The sequence below is a fragment of the Hippopotamus amphibius genome, chromosome 9, assembly GCF_030028045.1.
Source record: "Hippopotamus amphibius kiboko isolate mHipAmp2 chromosome 9, mHipAmp2.hap2, whole genome shotgun sequence".
Taxonomy (NCBI): Eukaryota; Metazoa; Chordata; class Mammalia; order Artiodactyla; family Hippopotamidae; genus Hippopotamus; species Hippopotamus amphibius.
The window spans coordinates 38,635,841-38,663,568 of NC_080194.1; the positions used below are offsets into that span (position 1 = coordinate 38,635,841).

Genomic DNA, 27,728 nt, shown 5'->3' on the forward strand with positions numbered 1-27,728 from the left:
CACAACCTTGGTCATTGTCTTTAACCTGGAAGGATGGAAGCTGGACAAGACGAAAACCCTCTGATATCACAGCCTGGACTCTTGAATTTGGTTTTGCTAAAGTGTTGGATTATTAGAGATTTAATATATAGGGTGAGTGTTGAGATTTTTAAGCATGGAAACATTTAGATAGATTAGAATATATGATATTGAAGATAACTTTTTCAAGGACATGAGATTTTGTGAAAGGATCATGTTTATTTAATTTTAATTGAAATATATAAGGTAATTTAGTATACACATGTTTTACTGAGGAAACCGATGTCAAAAATTGCTAATGACCTGTCCAAAATCAAGTAACAATAGGAGAGAAATATGAGTTAGGAATCTCAGCAAAATTTAAAAGCAATTGCTTCTGGTTTTCAGAAATTTTCCCCATAGCTTTGATTCTTGGAGCACTCCAGATATTCATACCAGAAAGAATAGATCAGATGTTAAAAATTAATTTGAGGTAAATAGTTTGAAAATAAATTACCAAAATCTAATTACTGTTATGTACCAAAAATTTTTAATTTAATCAATTATCCATTTCACTCTAAACACTGAAAGAGATTTGCATAATCTGTTTCTCCTAAGTGCTTGATATTTATTATTTGTTCCCTTTCAATAATTTAAATATTAAGGATGTATTATCAAGATATAAATTGTTTGAAAAATGTTGTGGTTCAAAATTATAGTATCTACAGAAAATCAGTATGGATACACACCTCGTGAATATATTCATCTTAATCCAAGTGATGACTTTTATTATACCTATAACAAATTGAAGAATGGACTAAAGAAAATATATATTTATACAAATATACCTACTCTGCTTCATACATATTACTTTAATAACCTCTAACTTTGAATAGATTATTTTTATAGCTTGCATTGTTTTTATCTTCAATATTGGAACTATTTCTCAAATGTCATACATCCTTTGACTATTGATTCACACTTAATAAAGAGTCTTTAGAAAGTTGATTAGAAACACCAGGTGATGAGTACGCCTCATTACTTGGTAGATTAACGATTAACGTTGTGTGCTCATGTAAGGTCCTCTTAGCTTCTTTGTTGACATTTCTAGTTACCAGGGTTTACAGTTTTTGTTGTTGTTGCTGTTTTTCCCCTCAAGGACTTCCAATTTTTTGAGAAAATAATCTATCAATCTGCATCCTGGAGAAATATGTGACTGGCTTCCAATGTTCTTGAATTGAGTAGTAGAAGGATACTGTCTCACACTTAAGTACGAATATTGGATTCACCTCATTTTTTATGATATCTCATCCTTGTACTTCATAGCACCTGATGTATTTGCATTCATAGTACATATTAATGGTTTTTTACCAAGCGTAATCTTTCACACATCATAAGAGGACAGTTAACACTGTTTAAAAAAGTTCATGAATCAGAGATATAAATTTGTTATTAATTTTTCTACCTACATACCGGTTTTGTCTTTGTGTACTCATAAGGAAAGATGACAGTTTGGTTACTGCAAAAGGTAACTTCTTTGGAAGTAGCAAAGCAACATGGTATGAACTACCTAATAAAAGTTCTCTTCAAAGACCTTTCTTTTTCCATAATAAGTCCTTGAGTCGTACAGGAGAAGGTAGAAATAAAACTAAGGAAAACTTCGGAGGAGATCCAGAGAATTTTCAAAGAGGAAAGGACAAATGATTTTACATTTGAACCTTGGTTAGGATTCTGCTAGATCAGTCTTTCTTTTCTTCCTTTCCTTCCTCCTTTCTTTCTCTCTTTCTTTTCCTTTCTTTCTTTCTTTCTTTCTTTCTTTCTTTCTTTCTTTCTTTCTTTCTTTCTCTCTCTCTCTCTTTCTTCTTTCTTTCTTCTTTCTTTCTTTCTTTCTTCTTTCTTTCTTTCTTTCTTTCTTTCTTTCTTTCTTTCTTTCTTTCTTTCCTTCTTCTGTAGCTGTTGGCTATTTCTTATGTTCACCGATATTTTTATTTTTGTAATTTTGTAATTTTCTATTCCATTTTCTGCCCTCCCACAACCAAATCCAACTTCAAGCATCACCTTCTTTAGGAATATTCAACTCTCTCTCAGAGGGAACAGGGAGCCATCCTTTGAATCTTCTTAACATGATGTAATTGCAAAAGAGGCAGGCTTTGTAGGCAAGGTATATATCTGTCAGGGGATCAATACCTCTTTCTATCTTAACATCATGGTATTATAAAAAGTATTGATAACATGAATTCACCAGAATTTAACCAAACTTTTAATATTTAGACACAATGCATTTGTTTGTATTTGCGTTGTTTAGCAAGACATTGTGCACATATTTCATATCAATAAATGTTTTTGAGTGAATGAACAGATTAATGAATAAATGATTCAAATTTTGTAGGGATTTAAGAATTCTTGCACTCTATTTTAAACATTATTTTTGGAAAGTATAAAAGGAACTACCTTAAGAAACAGAACTATAATTTGTATTTCATAATACAACAGAAAACTTAAATTCCTAAAAAAAAAAATTCCTCATCCCAAAATAGATAAAACAAAAGAAATTTCATAAAAATAAGGGAAAAAATAAGGGATAAAATAAGGCAACAGTCAAAACAAGTATTTTAAATTCGGAAATGAAGCTCAGTCAGTTAGATAATACTATACATTGGCCATATTTTACACTGATTATATGCAAATGTTTACACAATAAAATATATATACTTATATGTATGAATCATAAAAAGAGTACAAAGAAAGCAGTAAACTGAAAATCCACAAAGATATTTGGAAACAAAAATTCTTCTAACATACCAAGCACATACCCCCAAATTAGGGAGGGAATATTACAGAAGACAAAATAAAAACCCAAACAAGTAGATGGAGGATCAATATCACCTTCATGAAACAGTAGATGACATGTATTACATGCAGCAGTTAAACCTCAGTGCACCAAATTGTTTCATTTCCATGTTCCTTATGGTTGTCAACAAACAAAATTATAGAATATGTTGAAATTATCTTCTTCACTTAATACATGGTAGAAAATTTAAAAGTGAGGAATTAACTGATCCTTAATTTCCTGTTTAGCAACACTGGTGTGGACTTAAGATAATAATTGCAAGCCTAACAAAAGTCTTGCAATTTGCATTATTGACAAAGAATAATATGAGCTTACAATATAAGAATGTGTTTCCATACATACCAGAATTGTCATCAGGTTTCTTTCCCGTGAGGATTGTAAATTTGTTCCTAATATTTGTAAGCCATTGTACTTTTAACATTTCTCTTAAATTTTTCAATAAAGAACAAAACTGTAACAATTCATATATATGTCTATTTACATATATATTTTCACACATATAACTGATTACTATAGAATAAGACAGACTTTGAAATGTATTCTGAAAAACATTTCACTTGTGTATACAGATTGTCGAAATTGTTAAAAAATAGAATCGTTATTCATTTCTTCCTGTCAATACATTTGAACAGTCAACTCTTAACTCTATGTGTCCATGAAACAGAAGCAAGTAGAGAAATTGGGGAAAACATAGATACCCATAAATAGAGACTATCAGCGATATCTCAGAGGTTGCTTGTGCTCTACTCTTAAGGATAGAGTCCTAAATTTGAGGTAAATATCCTATTTACGTCCTTCATGGAAATTTTTTTGATAGTTCTAGGGTTGCTTATTAAAACTGGTTTTATTGTTACACGAGAAGTTTAGGTTCCATTTGTAACACATTTGCAAAACTCTCAGTTAATAAACCAAGCTTACACCAAATATTGTAGTATTGACCATAATCATTAGACATTTTCCAAAACAAATTTTAAATGATTTCAATACATTATAGCTTAAATTTTCTGCAAGGAAAATGGGCTGATATTATTCTGTCAGAGACAAGTGTACTGAAGTAGTTATATTAACACAAGAATATGGCCACTTACATATAAGTACAATTATCATATCACCTGCTGCCGATTCCCATTTTTAAACTCCATAGAAAATGTTTGTTTCCTCACTAGTCAGTCCTCAATTTTACATGCCATGTTCTTTTCTTACTATGAGATTTATTCCTCCCACTATGTTTTCCATCTAAAATGGATAAAGTCCAGTCACAAATAAGTGTCTCTAGAAATAAAGAAAATAAATTAGATTCTTATTCAGAGAGCAATTAAAGGTTAGGTGCAGAGCAGAATAAACCCAAGGAGAAACATACCGAGGCACATATTAATGAAGCTAATGAAAATTAAAAAGAAAACAAATTAAAAGCAGCAAGAGAAAAGTAACATATAAAGGAAAGCTCATAAGGATAACAGCTGATCTTTCTGCAGAAACTCTGCAGGCCAGAAGGGAGTGGCAGGATATATTTAAGTCTTGAAAGAGAAAAATCTAGAGCCAAGAACACTCTACTCAGCAATAATCTCATTGAGATTCATTGGAGAAAACAAAAGCTTTACAGACAAGCAAAAGTTAAGAGAATTCAGCACCACCAAACCAGCTTTACAACAATTGCTAAAGGAGCTTCTCTAAGCAGAAAACACAAGAGAAGGAAAAGATCTACAAAAACAAAAACAAAACAATTAAGAAAATGGTAATAGGAACATACATGTAAATAATTATGTTAAATGTAAATGGATTAAATGCTCCAACCAAAAGACACAGACTGGCTGAATGGATACAAAAACAAGACCCTTATATGTGATGATTACAAGAAACCCACTTCAGACCTAGGGACATATATAGACTGAAAGTAAGGGGATGGAAAAAGATATTCCCTGCAAATGGAAATCAAAAGAAAGCTGGCGTAGCAATACTCATATAAGACAAATTAGACTTTAAAGACTACTACAAGAGACAAGGAAGGACACTACATAATGATCTAGGGATCAATCCAAGAAGAACATATCACAATGGTAAGTATCTATGAACCCAACATAGGAGCACCTCAATACCTAAGGCAAATACTAACAGCCATTAAAGGGGACAATGACAGTAACACAATAATAGTAGGAGACTTCAACACCCCACTTACATCAATGGACAGATCATCCAATTAGAAAATAAATAAGCAAACACAAGCTTCAAATGACACATTAGACCATATCGACTTCATTGATATTTATAGGACATTCCATCCAAAAAACAGAATACACTTTCTTCTCAAGTGCACATGGAACATTCTCCAGGACAGATCACATCTTGGGTCACAAATCAAGCCTTGGTAAATTCAAGAAAATTGAAATTGTATCAAACATTTTCTCTGACTACAATGCCATGAGACTAGATACCAATTACAGTGGAAAAAAAACTGTAAAATATACAAACACATGGAGGCTAAACAATAGGCTATTAAACAACCAAGAAATCACTGAAGAAATCAAAGAGGAAATTAAAAAAATACCTAGAAACAAATGACAATGAAAACACAACAACCCAAAACCTATGGGATGCAACAAAAGCAGTTCTAAGAGGGAAGTTTATAGAAATACAATCCTACCTCAAGAAACAAGAAAAATCTCAAATAAACAACTTTACCTTACACCTAAAACAATTAGAGAAAGAAGAACAAAAGCCCCCAAAGTGAACAGAAGGAATGAAATCATAAAGATCAGGACAGAAATAAATGAAAAAGAAATGAAGGAAACAATAGCAAAGATCAATAAAACTGAAAGCTGGTTCTTTGAGAAGATAAACAAAATTGATAAACCATTAGCCAGACTTATCAGGAAAAAAAAAAAAGAGAGAGAAGATGCAAATCAACAGAATAAGAAATGAAAAAGGAGAAGTAACAACCGACACTGCAGAAATACAAAAGATCATGAGAGACTGCTACAAGCAACTGTATGCCAATAAATTAGATAACCTGGAAGAAATGGATAAATTCTTAGAAAAGAATAATCTTCCAAGACTGAACCAGGAAGAAATAGAAAATATGAACAGACCAATCACAAGCACTGAAGTTGAGACTGTGATTAAAAATCTCCCAATACACAAAAGCCCAGGGCCAGATGGCTTCACAGGCAAATTCTATCAAACATTTCAAGAAGAGCTAACACCTATCCTTCTCAAACTTTTCCAAAATATAACAGAAGGAGGAACACTCCCAAACTCATTCGACGAGGCCACCATCACCCTGATACCAAAACTAGGCAGAGATGTCACCAAAAAAAGAACATTTAGGCCAATATCACTGATGAATATAGATGCAAAAATCCTCAACAAAGTACTAGCTAATAGAATCCAACAGCACATTAAAAAGATCATACACCATGCCATGATCAAGTGGGTGTGCAAGGATTCTTCAATATATGCAAATCAATCGATGTAATACATCATATCAACAAATTGAAGGATAAAAACCATATGATCACCTCAATAGATGCAGAAAAAGCCTTTGACAAAATTCAACATTCATTTATGATAAAAACTCTCCAGAAAGTGGGCATAGAAGGAAGTTCCCACCACATAATAAAAGGCATGTATGACAAACCAACAGCCAACATCATTCTAAATGGTCAAAAACTGAAAGTATTGCCTCTAAGAACAAGAATACGACAAGGGTGCCCACTCTCACCAATAGTATTCAACATAGTTTTGGAGGTGTTAGCCACAGCAATCAGAGAAGAAAATGTAATGAAAGGAATCCAAATTGGAAAAGAAGTAAAATTGTCACTCTTTGCAGATGACATGCTAGTAAACATAGAAAACCCTAAAGAAGCTACCCAAAAACTGCTAGCACTAATTGATGAATTTAGTAAAGTAGCAGGATATAAATTAATGAACAGAAATCTCTTGCATTCCTATACACTAACAACAAAAAAGCAGCAAGAGAAATTAAGGAAATAATCCCATTTACCACTGCAACCAAAAGAATAAAATACCTAGGAATAAACCTGCCTAAGGAGGCCAAAGACTTGTATGCAGAAAACTATAAGACACTGATGAAAGAAATCAAAGATGATACAAACAGGTGGAGGGACATACCATGTTCTTGGATTGGAAGAATCAACATTGTGAAAATGACTACACTATCCAAAGCAATTTACAAATTCAACACAACCCTTATCAAATTACCAGTGGCATTTTTCACAGAACTAGAACAAGAGATTTTACGATTTGTATGGAAATGCAAAAGACCCTGAATAGCCAAAGCAATCTTGAGAAGGAAAGACGGAGTTGGTGGAATCAGGCTCCCTGACTTCAAACTGTACTACAAGGCTACAGTGATCAAGACAATATGGCGCAGGCACAAAAACAGAAACAGAGATCAATGGAACAGAATAGAGAGCCCAGAGATAAACCCACAGACATATGGGCACCTTATCTTTGACAGAGGAGGCAAGAATATACAGTGGGAAAAAGACAGCCACTTTAATAAGCGGCGCTGGAAAAATTGCACAGCTACATGTGAAAAATGAAATTAGAATACTTCCTGACACCATACACAAAAATAAACTCAAAATGGGTTAAAGACCTAAATGGAAGGCCAGACACTACAAAACTCTTAGAGGAAAACAGGCAGAACACTCTATGACATATATCAAAACAAGATCCTTTTGGACCCACCTTCTAGAAAAATGGAAATAAAATCAAGAATAAACAAATGGGACCTCATGAAACTTAAAAGCTTTTGCACAGCAAAAGAAACCATAAACAAGACAAGAAGACAGCCCTCAGAATGAGAGAAATGTTTGCCAATGAAACAATGGACAAAGGATTAATCTCTAAAATATACAAACAGCTCATGCAGCTTAATACCTAAAAGACCAAGAAGAAAGAGAAATTAAGGAAACTCTCCCATTCACCATTGCAACAAAAAGAATAAAATACCTAGGATAAACCTGCCTAAGGAGGCAAAAGATCTGTATGCAGAAAACTTTAAGACATTGATGAAAGAAATCAAAGACAACACAAACAGATGGAGGGACATACCATGTTCCTGGATTGGAAGAATCAACATCGTGAAAATGTCTGTACTACCCAAAACAATTTACAGATTCAGTGCAATCCTGATCAAATTACCAATGGCATTTTTCACAGAACTAGAGCAAGAAATCTTACGATTTGTATGGAAACGCAAAAGACCCCGAATAGCCAAAGCAATCTTCAGAAGGAAAAATGGAGTTGGTGGAATCAGGCTTCCTAACTTCAAACTATACTACAAGGCCATAGTGATCAAGACAGTATGGTACTGGCACAAAAATAGAAAGGACGATCAATGGAATAGAATAGAGAACTCAGAAGTAAGCCCAAACACATATGGGCACCTTATCTTTGACAAAGGAGGCATGAATATACAATGGAAAAAAGACAGCCTCTTCAATAAGTGGTGCTGGGAAAATTGGACAGCAACATGTAAAAGAATGAAATTAGAACACTTCCTAACACCATACACAAAAATCAACTCCAAATGGATTCAAGACCTACATGCAAGGCCAGACACTATAAAACTCCTAGAGGAAAACATAGGCAGAACACTCGATGACCTCCATCAAAGCAAGATCCTTTTTGACCCACCTCCTAGAACAATGGAAATAAAATCAAGAATAAACAAATGGGACCTCATGAAACTTAAAAGCTTTTGCACAGCAAAAGAAACCATAAACAAGACTAGAAGGCAACCCTCAGAATGGGAAAAAAATAGTTGCCTATGAAACAATGGACAAAGGGTTAACCTCCAAAATATACAAGCAGCTCATGAAGCTTAATACTAAAAAAGCAAATAACCCAATCCACAAATGGGCAGAAGACCTAAACAGACATTTCTCCAAAGAAGACATGCAGATGGCTATCAAACACATGAAAAGATGCTCAACATCACTAATCATTAGAGAAATGCAAGTCAAAGCCACAAGGCATCACCTCACACCTGTCAGAATGGCCATCATCAAAACATCTAGAAACAATAAACGTTGGAGAAGGTGTGAAGTAAAGGGAACCCTCTGTACTGTTGGTGGGAGTATAAATTGGTACAGCCACTATGGAAAACAGTATGGAGTTTCCTTGAAAACCTAAAAATAGTACTATCATATGACCCAGCAATCCCACTCCTGGACATATACCCTGAGAACACCATAATCCAAAAAGAAACATGTACCACAGTGTTCATTGCAGCACTGTTTACAACAGCCAGGACATGGAAGTAACCTAAATGCCCATCAACAGATAAACGGATAAAGAAGATGTGGCACATATATACAATGGAATATTATTCAACCAGATAAAGGAATGAAATTGAGTTATTTGTAGTGAGTTGGATGGACCTAGAGCCTCTCATACATAGCGAAGTAAGCCAGAAAGAGAAAAACCTATACCATATGCTAACTCACATATATGGAATCTAAAAAAGTGGTACAGATAAACTCAGTGACAGGGCAAGAAAGGTGGAGATGTAGAGAAAGGACTTGAGGACACGGGGTGGGGCGTGAAGGGGAAGCTGGGATGTAGTGAGAGTAGTATTGATATATATACACTACCAAGTGTAAAATGGGTAGCTAGTGGGAAGCTGCTGCATAAAACAGGGAGATTAACTGGATAATGGGTGATGATTTAGAGGGCTGGGATATGGACTGTGGAAGGGAGTATTGGGAGAGAGGGGATATAGGGGTATATGTATAAATACAGCTGATTCACTGTTTTACAGCAAAAACTGGCTCAGTAGTGTAAAGCAATTATATTCCAATAAAGAGCTTAAAAAGAAAAGAACTATTCTTTTGGTGTTTCCCTATTTCTTGTAGTCACGGGGGTGATTCATACCTCACATCTGCCACAATAAAACCAAAGGATCCTTTCTGCTTAGAAAAATAAGTAAATATTCATAATAATCATGGGAAGTTACACTGTATTGTAATGAGTATTGGATAAATAAATATTTTGCCATGAAAACCCAGTCTTTCATAATAACACCTCTCTTCTCAAATGGATAGATGAAATCAAACCTAAAGTTGTGCAGTGTGGATATAATGATCAATTAGTATACATCCCAAAACTCTCAACATTTTTAGTAACTTTAGAGTAAAACAAACAAACAAAAAAACCCCAAAAAACAAACAAACAAAAGACCTTCCGTCTCTACTCCTGCTTTATTATGCCCTTTAATATCTTAAATACCTTAGTTGGTTTCTGGATAGCAAAACAGTCAGCTGGATGCTATTTGGTCCATGTGTTCAGGATATCGATCAAAAAAAAAATGGATCCACAATATATGTACATTCAAAGTCCTCAACTACTAAATCCCTTGATATTTGTACTATTGAACTGAATATTTTTAGAAATGTGTTATATATCCCAAAGGGATATAGCAAAATACTCGAGATACAGGTGCTGGTACTGCAATTTCGCTAACCCCTATTGGAGAAAGAAGAGTGAAAGTTTCCATCCTCACTGCCTGCAAGAAAACACATGGAGAATAAATTTATCTGCATGTATCTAATCTGTGTGCTTGTTTGTGAGGAATATATATATAGGAATGAGAAGGAACACAGTCTAATTTTAATGAATATGAGAGATTTAATATTTATTAAAGAGTACTGTTTGTTTCCTTGTAAGGATGTTCCTAAGGTTTTAATTACACACACATACCTGTGTCCTTTTATTCTTTCATTTTGTCTTTGAAGTGAGGATGATGATGAGTATTATAGCATTGTAGAACTTCACCAATATTTCAGACTTATTATGCTAATAATATTTTGATGTCCAAGTTTTTTAGGTAATAATTATGATAGTAATAATATAAAAATAATGATGATACACAACTGATTCTAGTTTAATATCCATTAATTATGTATTGAAATTAATGCCTCTATTTTTATTAATTGGAGAATATGAAAAATACGATTTTAGAAGTGGGTAAATTGAACCCTTTAATTTCTCCAGTGTAGAGGTAACTGCTTATACATTTCTTTTTTTGAATTCAATTCAATTAATTTATTAATTTATTTACTTTATTTATTTATTTATTGGCTTCATTGGGTCTTCGTTGCTGTATATGGGCTTTCTCTAGTTGTGGTGAGTGGGGGCTACTCTTCATTGCAGTGCATAGGCATCCCAGTGCAGTGGCTTTTCTTGTTGAAGCGCACGGGCCTTAGTTCTCGCGGGCTTCAGTAGTTGCAGCACCATTGGCTCAGTAGTTGTGGCTGGCAGACTCTAGAGTGCAGGCTCAGTAGTTGTGGTATACGGGCTTAGTTGCTCCACAGCAAGTGGGATCTTCCCGGACCAGGGCTTGAACCCATGTCCCCTGCATTGGCAGGTGGTTTCTTAACCACTGTGCCACCAGGGAAGTCCCAATACATTTCTTTTTTTTTTTCTGACACATTTCTTAATATACATTTACTATATATATTTTTGACAAAAAGTTTGGATAATACCATACTGAAACAGAGATTCTACCATTTTAAATTGATGCTACATGATAGGTAATTCAAATGATTTTAATTATTTATACATGCAGAGACAGAGACAGAGGGAATAGTATTTTTTACACTTTATCATTTTTTTATTGAAGTGAAATTCACATGCCATAAAATAACCACTTAAACCACTTAAAAATTTATAATTGAGTGACTTTTAGTTGTAATATTTAGTGCCATTCAAAGTGTTGCGCAAACATCAGCAATATACAATTTCAAGACATTTCCATTGCCTCAGAAATAATATATGTAGACATTAATCAGTCACTACTTATTGACCTTTCCCTCCAGTCCTTGCCAACGACAAATTTGCTTTTTGCTTCAATGGATTACCTATTTTGGAGATTCCATATAATTGAAAGCAGATAACATGTACCCATTTGTGTCAGTCTTTTTTTAATTTAGCATAGTGTTTTCAAATTTCATCTAAGAGCATGTATCAGCACTTCATCCTTTTTATGAATGAATAATAATCCCTGGTGTGGATATGCTTAATTTTGTTTATCCATTCAACAAATGACATTCAACAACATACGGCTTCTTTCCATTTTTTAGTTAACGATGGCATCATGAACATTTGTGTGTTAGTTTGTTGCTACTGCTGTGTTCAACTGTCTGGTTATTTGCTTAGGAGTTGAATTTCTGAGTCATATTGCAGCTGTGTTTAAAATTGAGTAATCGCCAAACTATTTTCCACACCTTCTGTGTGATTTTTACATACCCTCCAGGAATATGCAAGAACACTAATGTTTGCAAAAAATTGCAAACATCTGCTCAATTTTTAAAAATAGCTATTTTAGGGTACATATTTGTATCTTATTATGGTTTTGATTTGAATTTAGTGATGTTGAAATCTTTTCATGTGTTTGTTGGCCATTGCACATCTTCTTTAGAGAAGCGTCTGTTTAACTTTTTTGTCTATTTAAAAAGTTGTAAAACACATTAGAAAGTAAGCCTACAAACATCTGGAGCAAGTCGTATGCTATCAGTAATCAAATCAGATATACATGGATTAAACACTCACTAAAAAGAAGAAAATGGTAGATATCTCTTTTAACTACATCTATTAAATGCTGTCTGGAGGTTCTATCTAGAGCAGCTAGATACAAGAATGAAACATATTTTCTGCTTGTCTTTCCCTGGACTCCCTGAGAGAATCAGTATCATTGTGTTATTGTTTTTGATGAAGAGCTTTATGGAAAGACATGGTTGCAGATATTAGTTTCACCCCCTCCTATTAAAGTTTCATTTATTGCTATTGATTCCTTATACTAACTTGAAAAGCGGCAGTGTTTCTTAGTTCTTCTACCATCTACAATCTTTGGAAGATGTAATGGATACATATGTGGGAAAAGTACAAATGTAAGCATCCTCTCCAAGTTAGTTGCCATTGAAGTCCAGCTTAAGAAACTTACATAAGTCCTGTTTGAACTCCTTGTTCTTGAGTGCATAGACCATGGGGTTGAGGGCAGGAGGAATGACATTTTCAAGTACATTGAATAGAACTGGGATGAAAGGAACTGTCATTGCTATACTATGAATAACTGAAATGACAATAATGTTTGTGTAGAAGAAACTGATTAGGATGAGGTGGGGCATTCAGGTACTTAAGGCATTGGATTCAGCTTCTGCTGAGTTCAGTTTCAGTACAAAGTGAAGTATCAAAGCATAGGATTCAATAATCAAACCTAAGTCACTCCCCATGTGTGTCCAGGCCAGAAGTAGCTGGTAGATGCTGTTGATTCTTCTGTCATCACAGGATAGGCTAGTGACTCCCAGGTTAGAGCACAGATGGTGCTCAATTTGATTTTTTGAGCAGTTGTATTTGTGAGCAGCCAACACAGACACTGGGATGATAGACAATCTCTTTGTGAGTGCCATGAACACAGTTGCTTTGACCACAAAAGTTTCAGGGATTATTGATGAATAGCATAGTGGTCAACAAATGGCTAATATATCTATCTACAGCCATGCAGAGAAAGATGCCTGATTTCATGGCCAGAAAACAATGTATGACATGCGTGTGCACAAAGCACTCAGGGAGACTGATGGCCTTAGCACTGAACCACAAGAGGGTCAAAATCTTGGGTATGATGTTGGTAGCCTTTCCCATGTCTACCATAGCCAAGATGCCCAGGAAATGGTACATAGGCTGGTGCAGTGCTGCCTCCTGTTTGATGATGATTAGGATAAGGATGTTGGCACTGAGAGCTAAGGGGTAAATCAGAGCCAGGGGCAGGAAGAGCCAGTGCTGCCAGCTGTGGATGCCTGGAAATCCATCAGAATGAACTCAGAGACCTGGAACATTGAGCTGTTGGAATCTCTGAGATCCTGGAACATTCTTTAGTAAGAGGAAAAATATTCAGTTAGTTTTCTCAATAATTTTTCTGACAACATTTGTAAAGAAGCTTCCCAGATCATGATATTACTAGAGGGATTATTTATCTTCATTATTTTCTCTCAGCCATTAACATTTATTAGAAATTTCTAATGAAATACGAACATGGAGCACATTGTATATAATCGTTAACAAGCCCTTCATATGGTGGGTCACCTTATTTCCACGTTTTCATAAATGAGGAACAAAACATTAGAGGAAGTCTTGTCCTTGGTCATTATGTAACAGCTTGCATTTTATGGAAGCTGGTCAGGAGTAAAGCAATCTGATATCACTGCCAGGCCTCTGAAATTTAGTTTTGCCAATGAGTTTGTTCTTTTAGAGAACAAATGTATAGACTCAGAGTAGTGGTTTTTATACATGGATATATTTAGATAACAGTTTAGATGATTATATACATATATATATACATATATGCACACATATATTAAGAAACACTTTTGTCAAGAACTTGAAAATTAATGATAATCAAGAATATCATTTAATTTTTGTTAAAATAATGAGGTAGTTCAGTATATCATTTTAATGATGAATCTGATGTCTGTGAATGCTAAGGAGCCATTTAAATCCATGTACTATGAAAAAGAAAATTATGGTTGGGAAATGTCACTATGTTTGAGTCCAGTTGATTCTGGTTTTGAGTTACTTTCCCCTACTCGGACAGACTTTTCCAGCTTGGAGGAGTCCAGATAGTGACAGTATAATCAATAAAGTAGACATCAAAACATAAAACAATAGTTTGAGATAAACATTTTGATAGTAGGCCTGCTAAAATCACTGATACCATATCTATGGTATATTTAATCTTTTCTTAACACTTTAATTTAAAAGCTGAAAGCAAACTTTTATGATCTGTTTTGACCATGATTATGCTATTTATTATGTTTTCTTTGAAATATTTAATTATTAAATGCATAACATAAAGTCATGATATTTTAACATTAGGTGGTTTAAAATTATAGTTTCTACAGCAGGGTAATGTTGAAGTGAATTTGGTGGATGTATCAATCATAAACCATGAAATGACATTTCCAATACTTATTATATCATAAAGAACAGCATATAGAAGTTATGTATTTACATAAATATATATATTCTGCAACATATATTTTTATAACTTCTAAATTTCAATAATTTATTTTAGTAGCATGGTTTGTTTTATAATTTTGGAACTTTTTTTTTAGGAACTTTTATTGAGATACAGTTAACAGACAATAATAAACAGCATATATTTAGACTGTACAATTTGGTATCCCAATCTTCCAGTTCATCCCCCTCCAACCCTCCCTGCTTTCCCCACTTGGTGTCCATGTGTTTGTTTTCTGCATCTGTGTCTCTATTTCTGCCTTGCATTTCCTCTTGCATAGTTGTTAGCATTTGCCTTATGTATTGCGGTGCTCCTATATTGGGTGCGTATATATTTATAATTATTATCTCCTCTTCTTGGATGGATCCCTTGATCTTTATGTAATGTCCTTTCTTGTATCTTGTAACATTTTTTATTTTAAAGTCTATTTTATTTGACATGAGTATTGCTACTCCAGCTTTCTTTTGGTTTTCATTTACATGGAATATCTTTTTCCATCCCCTCACTTTCCATCTGTATGTGTCTCTAGGTCTGAAGTGGGTCTTTTGGAGACAGCATATATATGGGTCTTGTTTTCATATCCATTCAGCCAGTCTGTGTCTTTTGGTTGGTGCATTTAGTCCATTTACATTCAAGGTAATGATCGACATGTATGTTCCTATTACCATTTTCTTAATTGTTTTGTTTTTGTTTTTGTAGGTCCTTTTCTTCTCTTATGTTTCCTGCTTAGAGAAGTTCCTTTAGCATTTGTTGTAGGGCTGGTTTGGTAGTGTTGAATTCTCTTAGCTGTTGCTTGTCTGGAAAGCTTTTGATTTCTCTGTCGAATCTGAATGAGATCCTTGCTGGGTAGAGAATTCTTGTTTGTAGGTTCTTCCCTTTCATCACTTGAAATATATTGTGCCACTCCCTTCTGGCTTGCAGAGTTTCTGCTGAAAAATCAGCTGTTAACTGGATGGGAGTTCCCTTTTATGTTATTTGTCCTTTTTCCCTTGTTGCTTTTAATAACTTTTCCCTGTCTTTAATTTTTGTCAATTTGACTACTATATGTATTGGCATATTTCTCCCTGGGTTTCTCCTGCTTGGGACTCTCTGTGCTTCCTGGACTTGGGTAGCTATTTCCCTTCCCATGTTAGGGAAGTTTTCAACTACAATCTCTTGCAATATTTTCTTGGGTCTTTTCTCTCTCTCTTCTCCTTCTGGGGCCCCTATAATGCGAATGTTGGCACATATAACATTGTCCCAGAGGTATCTTAGGCTGTCTTCAGTTCTTCTCATTCCTTTTTTCCTTATTCTTTTCCTCATCATTGATTGTCACCATTCTGTCTTCCAGGTCACTTATTCACCCTTCTGCCTCAGTTAATCTGCTATTGGTTCCTTCTAGTGTATTTTTCATTTCAGTTATTGTGTTGCATATCTCTGTTTGTTTGTTCTTTAATTCTTCTAGGTCTTTGGTAAACTTTTCAATCTTTGCATCCAATCTTTTTTCAAAGTCTTGGATCATCTTCACTATCATTATTCTGAATTCTTTTTCTGTAAGGGTGCCTATCTCCTCTTAATTTAGTTGTTTTTCTGGGGTTTTATCCTATCCCTTCATCTGGTACAAAGTCCTCTGCCTTTCCATTTTCTGTATATTTCTGTGGCTGTGGTTTTCAGTTCCACAAGATGAAATACTGCTGATGCTGCTTGATACCACTGTCTGCCCTCTTGTGGAGGAAGCTATTTAGGAGGCTCCTGCGTGCTTCCTGATGGGAGGGACTGATGGTGGGTAGGGTTGTGTGGGCGGAGCTCAGTAAGACTTTAATCTGATTTGGTGGGCAGAGCTCAGTAAAACTTTAATCTGCTTGTCTGCTAATGGGTGGGGCTGTGTTCACACCTTGTTGGTTGTTTGGCCTGAGGCTACATAGCACTGGACCTTCCAGGCTAGGAGGGTTCACACCAATGAGCACTTCCCAGAACCCCGGCTGCCAGTTCCCCTGTCTCCTAGCTGAGCCACAGCAGGTAGGTCTGGTTCAGTCTCCTATGGGGTCACTGCTCCTTCCCCCTGGGTCCTGGTGAGCACACTTTTTTGTGTGCCCTCCAAGAGTGGAGTCTCTGTTTCCCCAAGTCCTCTGGAAGTCCTGCAATCAAATCCCTCTGGCTTTCAAAGTCTGATTCTCTGGGGATTCCTCCTCCCATTGCTGGACTTCCAGGTTGGGAAGCGTGACATGGGGCTCAGGACCCTCAATTTAGTGGGTGGACTTCTGCAGTATAACTGTTCTCCAGCTTGTGAGTCACCCACCCAGCATTTATAGGATTTGATTTTAATGCGATTGTGCCCCTCCTACCTTCTCCTTGCAGCTTCTCCTTTGTCTCTGGATGTGGGGTGTCTTTTTTGGTGAGTTCCAATGTCTTTCTGTTGATGATTGTTCAGCATTTAGTTGTAACTCTGGTGCTCTTGCAAGAGGAAGTCTAATTTCTTCATCTTTAAACAGGATAATAAGCTTTCCCAGCTTCTTATAATTTGGTCCTGGGAAAACAGAAAATAAAAAGCCTTTATGAGGACTATTGATGACCTAAGATCCTGATTACTAATGTTGGAACTATTTTTTAAATGTCTTACAATTTTTGACTATTAACTAACACTAATAAAGAGCCTTTAGAAAGCTAACCTGAAACTATGTGATGAGTGAGTCTCATCTATTGGTAGTATTTACTTTGAGCTCTCTTTCCTTCATTGGAGAAATCCTTAATTAGCAGTGTTTAGAGATCTTCTCTCAGGGACTTTCAATTTTTCCTGAATGTAATCCACCAACTTATTCCTTCAGGAGTATATTACTAGTTGCCAGTGTTCTTGGCAGTGAATAGCAGAAAGACACTGGGAATCTCACACTTATATGAAAAAAATAGATTGAGCCTTCTCATTTTTTATGATGCCTCATATTTGACATATATATCCATTTATACTATTTTGTTAAATATTCTTTCACAATAAACTTCTAGTCATCATAAGATTATAATTAACATTGCTTAGAATAGTAAATAAACCAGAGATTTCAAATTTCCTTATCTATTTTTTCTACCTACATCCTTCCTATTTTACCTTTATTTATTCACTTTGAAGGATGACAGATTAGATACTGTAAAAAGTGACTTGTTTTGGAAATAGTGAAGCAATAGATGGCAAACTATTTCATGAGAGTGTATTTCAAAGACTTCTCTTGTGTCACCATAAACTCAGAGCGATGCAAAAGTAGTTAGGGAATGGCAATTGAGCAAAATTTTGTAGGTCAGTAAGTTTTTGAAAGAGGAAAAGATGAATGTTCTTAGACCTGAAGCTTGATTAAGAATCTGCTAGATAGTTTTCATTCTGTTGCTGCTTGCTGTTTCCTATTTACATCACACTAGTTTTATCCTTGTGGATTTTTCAATCCTTTATTCTGTTTTGTGTCCTCCCACCAGCAAATCCAACTTCGCCCATAGCTTCTTTAGAACAACTCAACTCTTTCTCACAGAGGATAGAGAGCCAATCTTTAAATCTTTTTAATATGATATAATTGGAAATTTGGCAGGCTTTGTAGGCCTGGAATATATTTGTTGATGGAGTCAATATTTTTCTTTATTTTTAATGCCATGGTATTATAAAAAATGTATTTTTGAATCAACAAAAAATTATCCAAACCCTTAATATTTGGACATTTTTTATATTTATATTTGCAGTGTCCAGCAAGACATCATGTGCATTTTACATGTTACATATACCCTTTTTTCTTTTTTTTTTCCAGATCTTTATTGGCGTATAATTGCTTTACAATGTTGTGTTAGTTTCTACTGTACGACAAATAGAATCAGCTATATGTATACATACAACCCCACATCCCCTCCCTTTTAAGCCTCCCTCCCACCCTCCCTGTCCCCACCGCCAGGCATCACCCATCATCGAATTGATCTCTCTGTACTATGCAGCAGCTTCCCATGAGCCATCCATTTTACATTTGGTAGTATATATATGTCAATGCTATTCTTTCACTTTGTTCCAGCTCCTCCTTCCACCCCCGCCCCCACCATGTCCTCAAGTCCATTCTCTGTGTCTGCATCTTTATACTTGCCCTTCCACTAGGTTCATCAGTACCATTTTTTTTAGATTCCATATATATGCATTAGTATACAGTATTTGTTTTTCTCTTTCTGACTTACTTCACTCTGTATGATAGACTCTAAGTCCATCCACCTCACTACAAATAACTCAATTTTGTTCCTTTTTATGGCTGAATAATATTGCATTGTATACATGTGCCCCATCTTCTTTATCCACTCATCCATCGATGGACTTTTAGGTTGCTTCCATGTCTTGGCTATTGTGAATAGTGCTGTTACATACACTTTTAAGTGAACGACCAGACTGAGTAATTGAATCAAATTTCAAATTAGAGCTTAATTATTACATTGTGGTCTGAATATAATTTTTTGGAAACATAAAAGGAACCACTAGAAGAAAAAGAACTTAATGTCTACCAACAGATCGGTAGAAATTTTAAATTTCTCTAAATTATTCCAAATCATAAAATGCACAGTGCAAATAAATTCTCAAGAAGCAATGAGAAAAATAAGGCAGAAGGCAAAATAAATATTTGGGTATAGCAATCAAGGTCAATTAAACAAAGATGCTATTAATTGGTCTTATTTCACAATGTCTTTTATGCAATAAAACATTTATGTAATAAATTATACATGTCCATATATGTGTGTAAGAAAACCATACACAAAGTGCACAGAGTTTAGGGCAATGAAATTTATATTAACACATCATACACATTCCCCCAAACTATGTTGGAAACATTTATATCAGACAAAATAGAAACAAAAACAAGTAAATGGTGGATCAAGAGCAACTTTTAGAAACAATAGATGACATGATTTGCACAGGGCAATTAAAACTGAATGTAACAAAATTTTGCATCTCCAGGTATGATATGGCATTCCACAAGCAAAATAATAAAAAATACCAAAGTTACCTTTTCCTCTTTGTTAGAACAGGGTAGTAAGTAATGTAAAAACGTGGAAGGGAGGCTTCCCTGGTGGTGAAGTGGCTAAGTATCTGCCTGCCAATTCAGGGGACACAGGTTTGAATTCTGGTCCAGGAAAATGCAACATGCCACAGAGCAACTAAGACCATGCACCACAATGAAGGAGCCCACACTCTGCAACTACTGAAACCCACTCATCTAGAGCTGGTGTTCTGCAACAAGAGAAGCCACTGCAATGAGAAGCCTGTGCACTGCAATGAAGAGTAGCCCCCACTCTCTGCAACTGCAGAAAGTCCACACACAGCAAAGAAGACCCAACACAGCCAATAAATAAAAATAAATTAATTAGAAAATACTATAAAAAATAAAAATAATAAAATTAAAATGTGGAAGGAACTTAAAGCAATAGCAACTTACTAACCGATTCTCAATTTCTTGTTTAGCAACACTGGTGTGGACTTAAGCTAACGATGTCAAGCTGAACAAAAGCCTTGCAATTTGCATTATAGACAAGAATAACATGAGTTTACAATATAAGAATGTACTTCCTTACAAACCAAAATTGTCATCAGGTTTCTTTCTTGGCAGGCTTATAAATTTGTACTTAATGTTTGTATACCATTATACTTTTCACATTTCTTTGAGAATTGTCATTAAGAAAAAAAACAGTGACAGTTAATCTATATGTATAGTTACATATATATTGCACACACATATAACTGATTCCTGTTCAATAAGATAAATCTTAAAATGTATTGTTGATAAATATTTGACTAGTGTATACAGATTTTCAAAGTTGTTGAAAAATAGGATCATTACTCATTTTTTCCTCTCAACATATTTGAACAGTCAACTCTTATCTCTATGTGTCCATGCAATAGAAGCAAGTAGAGAAATTAGGGAAAGCATAGATACCCATGAATAACGAATAGCAAATATATCTCTGAGGTTACTTGTGCTCTATTCTGCAGGATATAGTTTCTAAATATGAGATAAATATCCTCTTTATGTCCTTCATGTTTCTTTTTGATAGTTGTAGTGTTGGTTATTAAAACTGGTTTTATTGTTACCTGAGAAGTTTAGGTCCTATTTGCAATACATTAACAAAACTCTCAGTTAATATCCAACTTTACGATATTGTAGTATTCACCATAATTACATCAGGCTATTTTCCAAAACAAATTTAAAATGATTTCAGTACATTATACCTGAATTTTTCTGCAAGGATAATGGGCTCATGTTATTCCATGGGGAACAAATGTGCTGAACTAGTTACATTTACAAAAGAATAGGACAACTTGTAAAGTACAATTATCATATCATGTGTTGCCTATTCCTATTCCAAACTCATAGAAAGTAAGTTTGTTTCCTCACTAGACAGTCCCCAATTTTTCATCCCATGTTCTTTTCCTAACATAATGATTTGTTCTTCCAAGTAGGTTTTGCTATCTAAAATGGATGAAATGCAATCACAAATAAGTGTCTCTAGAAATGAAGCAAATTTATTAGATTCTTATCCTGAGAGCAATGGAAGTATAAGTGAAGAGCAGGTGTTGTGACTATGATCATGAACTATTCTCGTTCTTTCCCCATTTCTTCTAGTCATGGAGGTGACTCATGCCTGACATCCACCACAACAGAACCAAAGGTTCATATATGCTTTTAGAAAAATAACTACATAATCATCATGGAAAGTCACACTGAATTGCAGTCTGAGAAGTGGGGAAGTAAATATTTTCAGGAAAATCCAATATTTTACAACACTTTTGTCTTCAAATGGGTGGATAGAATCAAACCAGTGTTTCTGAAAATACAATAATCAATTCATATACACTTGAAGCCTCTCTTTACTTTATCCTAGTACCACCACCACCAACAATAAAAACACTGTTCTTAGTCCCACTTTTGTATGTTCTTTAATACCTTGGTTTCAGGATAGCAAAACAGTAAGCTGAATGCAATCTGGTCCAGGTGTTTAGGATATGAGTTAAAAAAAATTATGATTCTGTAATACATGTACATTTACTGTTCTCAATTTTTAAACCCCTTGATATATGTACTATTGAATTGAATATTAAAATTAATGATGTGTGTTATATATCCCAAAGAGATATTGCAAAACTCTCAAGATACATGGGGCTGTATGGGAATTAAGTTAACCCCTAATGGAGGAAGAAAAGTGGAAGATTTCCATTTCACTGTTTATAAAATGATACACAAGTAAGAGAATGTTTTCATCTGGATATATCTATAACTGTGTACTTGTGTGTGATATAACACAAAGATATGGGATATGAGAATTGCCACAATTTAATTTTAACAAATATTAGAATCTTTAATATTTCTTTTTGTTTATTTCTGGGTCAGATCTTGAAGGACATGAGTTGAAAGCACTTACGATGTTTTGGAATGTATCAATCACTCTCATGCATATTCACTCGTGTGTTGCTTTATACATCTATTTTACTTTCATGTGAGGATGATGGTAAATACTTTGGCATTGTAGAACTTCATCAAAACTTCAGACTTGGGAGGAAAAAGATGGCAGTGAAGTAGAAGGATGTGGAGGGCATCTCTCTCTACAGTTGCATCAGGAATACATCAAAAGATGCAATAATTCCCACAGAAAACTGGCTGAACACTAGCAGAAGACCTTGGACACCAGAAAGGACTGCAAAATCCTGACATAACTGGGTAGGACAGAGGAGAAAAAAAAAGTGAAGGAAGAGGAGAAGAAAGGAATAGGACAGGTCCTACACCCAGGGACAGGGAGAGCTGAAAGAGAAGAGCGATTGCTTAATTCGGGAAAAGCCCCTTATCTGATGGGGAAACCACCTCTCCAATGGGGAATTTGATTGGGTCGGAAGGAGGGCATTTGGGACTGTCCAAAGAGGGTGAAGCGGCTGACCTGTGGCAGATGGGAAAGAGTGAGAATCACACAGAGGATCTGTACCATGGTTCTGTGTGTCCCAGACTGAGACGTGGGTTCACAGCTGTGCAGGTGGTCTGAGAGCTGGAACATGGGAACCAGATAACTGGTTCAGGGTGAGAACCATTGTTGGCTGTGGGGAGACAGACTAAGGGGACAGGAGGGAAGAAATCTACAGCAGAGAATGCCTACCGCAGAAAGCTGGGTGGCCATGGTGGTGGGACACTACTGCTGACTCACAAGCAGTGGGGAGGAGCCACTGTTGTAGCCTCTCTTTCAACACCTGCAATGAACAAAGGGAGGGCCTCTCTGGGCCTGGCTATTGCAGTAGACAAGGGATAGAAAAAGTCCCCTGGTGGGGCTGGCTTGGTGTGCCTGCTGCCGAGAGCCAGAAGAAGGCTGCAGAGAGAGATATCTCTGGAGACATTCCTATTATACCTGAGCCCACCAGCTTCCCTCTGCAACTGGCACCACTACTGTCAACAGGGCTCCCACGACCCAGGCAAGGCACTACTGCTGGCTCACATGTAGGGGAAGGAGCCACTATTGTACCTTCTCTCTCTCCCCACACACCAGCACCTACAGAAGAACAACAAAGGAAGCTCTGCTGGTCTCAGAGTAATACAAAAAGCACCCAAAGGGCTTCCCATCAGGTGCCCGGTGTAAGAATCACACTAAGGCCAGATTTCCTATATCATGGCTGCTGGCATCCCTGTGCATTCAGCATCATCCCTGGGGCTCCTGCAATCCATGCAGGGTGCTTCTCTTGAGTCACACACAGGGAGAGGAGCCACTATCAAAATCTCTCTCTACCAACACATCTGCATCTGCAGATGAACAATAAAGGAAACCCTCACTGAGGTGGACCCAAAGAGCTCCAAGGAAGCCTCAGGACCAGATTCTGGCAGTTAGACCACACTCAGAAGCAAGGACAGAAACAAAGGTGAACATCAGGGACAAGGGGACTAAGGAAGAAGTTCTAAAATCTTTCCATCAGATATACACACTGCAGACTAAACCCCCATGATCAGCTAGGTAGACCCTATGTCTTTGGAATATCAGAGTAGGCAATGAATGTTCCCATAAATGAAAAAGGTCTAACTCTGGCATCTGTGGACTCTGGGAGCAAGCACACACAGGAATTGGGCCAGATCAGAGCCTAAGTGGACCCCATAGGATGCACAGCAGGTCCAGAGTCCAACCCAAAGGCAGAAGAGGGTCTCTTGGGGAGGTGAAGGTGGCCTGAGGCTCAAGGATAGTACAAGGACACTTACATCTGAGACCCGAAGGAAACAGAATTATTATTTATTCTATTGATATGATCCATTATGTGTTAAGCCCTAGCTTTTCTTTATTTTTCTCTTTCTTTCTTTCTTTCTTCTTTCTTTCTTTCTTTCTTCCTTCCTTTCTTTCTTTCTTTCTTTCTTTCTTTCTTTCTTTCTCTTTCTTTCTTTCTTTCTTTCTTTCTTTCTTTCTTTCTTTCTTTCTTTCTTTTTCTTCTTTCTTTCTTTCCTTCTGTCTTTCTTATCTTAGTCCTAAGGGATCTTCACATTTTATAACATATTTTTTATTCTATTTTTAATTTTCTTTTTATTTTTAGCCTTTTTATATATTTCTATTTCTAGCTAGCTTTTTTGTAGTGCTGAATTTATCTCCCCATCTTCTTTTCTTCTTTATCTTTAATACATTTCTATTTTATTTTATTTTTATTTTTATTTTTATATTTCCAGTCATACTATGCTCCTCTCTCTCTCTGTGTTCTATCCCTTTTTATTTTATTTTATTTTATCTTATTATACTTTTAATCAATATTATTGGTCTGCTCTGTTTCCTTGCTTTATTCTTCAAATGACACACTGCTTTGCTTTTTGTTATTAGGTTTTGTCTTTATCTTAGTTCTAATTATAATTGTTTGATTTCATTTTGGTGATCTTCAGGCTATCTGGTTGTTCTCTTGCTCTTTATTTTATTTGCTCCCTGTTTCTATTTGGTCCCTGTTACATTTGGTCTTCATTTTAACAATTTCCCTGGTTTTTTTGTTTGTTTGTTTGTTTTGAATTTTTGTTGGTTTTCTCTTTGTCTGATTGCATTCTGAGGTTCTTCTGTCAGATTGTTCTAGTGCTTTATATTCTATTGGGTTCTGTTTCTGTGTTTCTTGTGCATGTACATGTTTCCTTGATTCAGTATATGTTTGTTTGACTTAACCTTTTACCATTAGTCTGGGCTTGGGACAGTCTTTTTTAATCCCCTTTATTGCCAGGACAAGGGACCTCTGGAGTCTGGATTCCTCAACCAGAGGTCAAGTTGGAGTCTCTGAGGAGGGAGCACCAAGTCCAGGATGCTAGACCACTAGACAATCCTCAGCCACAGGGAAGATTAACCACAGAGCATTCTCACAAAGTCCTCTATCAGAGTCTAAGACCTGGCTTTGCCCGACTGCCTTCAACTGCCAATGCTGGATTCCTCACACCAAACTACAAACAAGACAGGAACACAAACACACCCATCAGCACACAGACTACCTACAGCCATATTAAGCTCACAGATACCCTAAAACATACCATCTGACATGGCCCTGCTCATCAGAGTGAAAAAACTCAGATCCACACACCAGAAAGTAGGCACCAGACCCTCACACCAGGAAGCCTACTCAAGATACTGGACAAACCCCACCACAGGGGGCAGAGAACAGAAACAAGAGGAATTACTACTAGGCAGCATAGGGAAAGGAGACAACAAATACTATAAAGTAGACAAAATGAGAAACAAATAAACACTTTGCAGGCAAAGGAGCAAGATAAACACCCACAAGACCAAATAAATGAAGAGGAAATAGGCAAATTGCCAGAAAATAATTCAGAGTAATCATAGTAAAGATGACCCAAAATCTCAAAAACAAAATAGAGAAAATGCAAGAAACAGTTAATAAGGACATAGAAGCACTAAAAAGCAAACAAACAGTAATTAACAACACATTAACTGAAATTAAAAATACTCTAGATGCTATAAACAGCAGAATAACTGAGACAGAAGAATGAGTAAGTGCATTGGAAGATAGAATGGTAGAAATAACTGCCACAGAGCAGGAAAAAGGAAAAAGAAAAAAAGAAAAGAATGGAAGACAGTCTCAGAGACCTCAGTGATAAAATTAAGCACACCAACAATCAAATCATAGGCATCCCAGAAGAAGAAGGAAAAGAAAGAATGGGTTTGAGAAAATATTTGAAGAGGTTATAGTGGAAAACTTCCCCAACATAGGAAAGGAAATAGTTAATAAGTCCAAGAAGTGGAGAGAGTCCCATACAGAATAAATCCAAGGAGAAACACACTGAGGCACATGTTAATCAAAGTAACGAAAATTAAACACAAATAAAAAATATTAAAAGCAGCAAGAGAAAAGCAACAAATAACATATAAGGAAAAACCCATAAGGATAACAGCTGATCTGCATGCAGAAACTCTGCAGGCCAGGAGGAAGTGGCAGGATATACTTAAGTCTTGAAAGAGAAAAACCTAGAGCCAAGAATTCTCTTCCCAGCAAGAATCTCATTCAGATTCGACAGAGAAATCAAAAGCTTTACAGACAAGCAAAAGTTAAGAGAATTCAGCACCACAAAACCAGCTTTACAACAATTGCTAAAGGAACTTCTCTAGGCAGGAAACACAAGAGAAGGAACAGACCTATGAAAACAAACCCAAAACAATTAAGAAAATGGTAACAGGAACATACATGTCAATAATCACCTTAAATGTAGACGGATTAAATACTCCAACCAAAAGACACAGCCTGGCTGAATGGATACAAAAACAAGACCCTTATATGTGATGATTACAAGAAACCCACTTCAGACCTAGGGAAACATGCACTCTGAAAGTGAGGGGATGGAAAAAGATATTCCATGCAAATGGAAGTCAAAAGAAAGCTGGAGTAGTAATACTCATATAAGGCAAATTAGACTTGAAAGTAAAGACTATTACAAGACACAAGGAAGGACACTACATAATGATCAAGGGGTCAATCCAAGAAGAAGATATAACAATTGTAAATATCTATGCACCCAATATAGGAGCACCTCAATACATAAAGCAAATGGTAACAGCCATAAAAGGGGACAATGACAGTAACACAATAATAGTAGGAGACTTCAACACCCCACTTACATCAATGGAGAGATCATCCAATTAGAAAATAAATAAGCAAACACAAGCTTCAAATGACACATTAGACCATCTCGACTTAATTGATATTTATAGGACATTCCATCCAAAAAATACAGAATTCACTTTCTTCTCAAGTGCACACGGAACATTCTCCAGGATAGATCACATCTTGGGTCACAAATCAAGCCTCGGTATATTCAAGAAAATTGAAATTGTATCAAATATTTTCTCTGACTACAATGCAATGAGACTAGATATCAAATACAGGAAAAAAAAACTGTAAAATATACAAACACATGGAGGCTAAACAATAGGCTATTAAACAACCAAGAAATCACTGAAGAAATCAAAGAGGAAATAAAAAAAATACCTAGAAACAAATGACAATGAAAACACAACAACCCAAAACCTATGGGACGCAACAAAAGCAGTTCTAAGAGGGAAGTTTATAGCAATACAATCCTACCTCAAGAAACAGGAAAAATCTCAAATAAACAACGTTACCTTACACCTAAAACAATTAGAGAAAGAAGAGCAAAAAAACCCCAAAGAGCAGAAAGAAAGAAATCATAAAGATCAGGACAGAAATAAATGAAAAAGAAATGAAGGAAACAATAGCAAAGATCAATAAAACTGAAAGCTGGTTCTTTGAGAAGATAAACAAAATTGATAAACCATTATCTAGACTCATCAGGAAAAAAAAGGGAGATGATAAAAATCAACAGAATTAGAAATGAAAAAGGAGAAGTA

General features: G+C 35.7%; 1 pseudogene; it reads right to left on the reverse strand.

Moving 5' to 3' along the window:
* Nucleotides 1–12,780: 12,780 nt before the first annotated feature.
* On the reverse strand, nt 12,781–13,740 carry LOC130860798 (putative olfactory receptor 56B2; annotated as a pseudogene).
* Between the last annotated feature and the right edge of the window lie 13,988 nt (nt 13,741–27,728).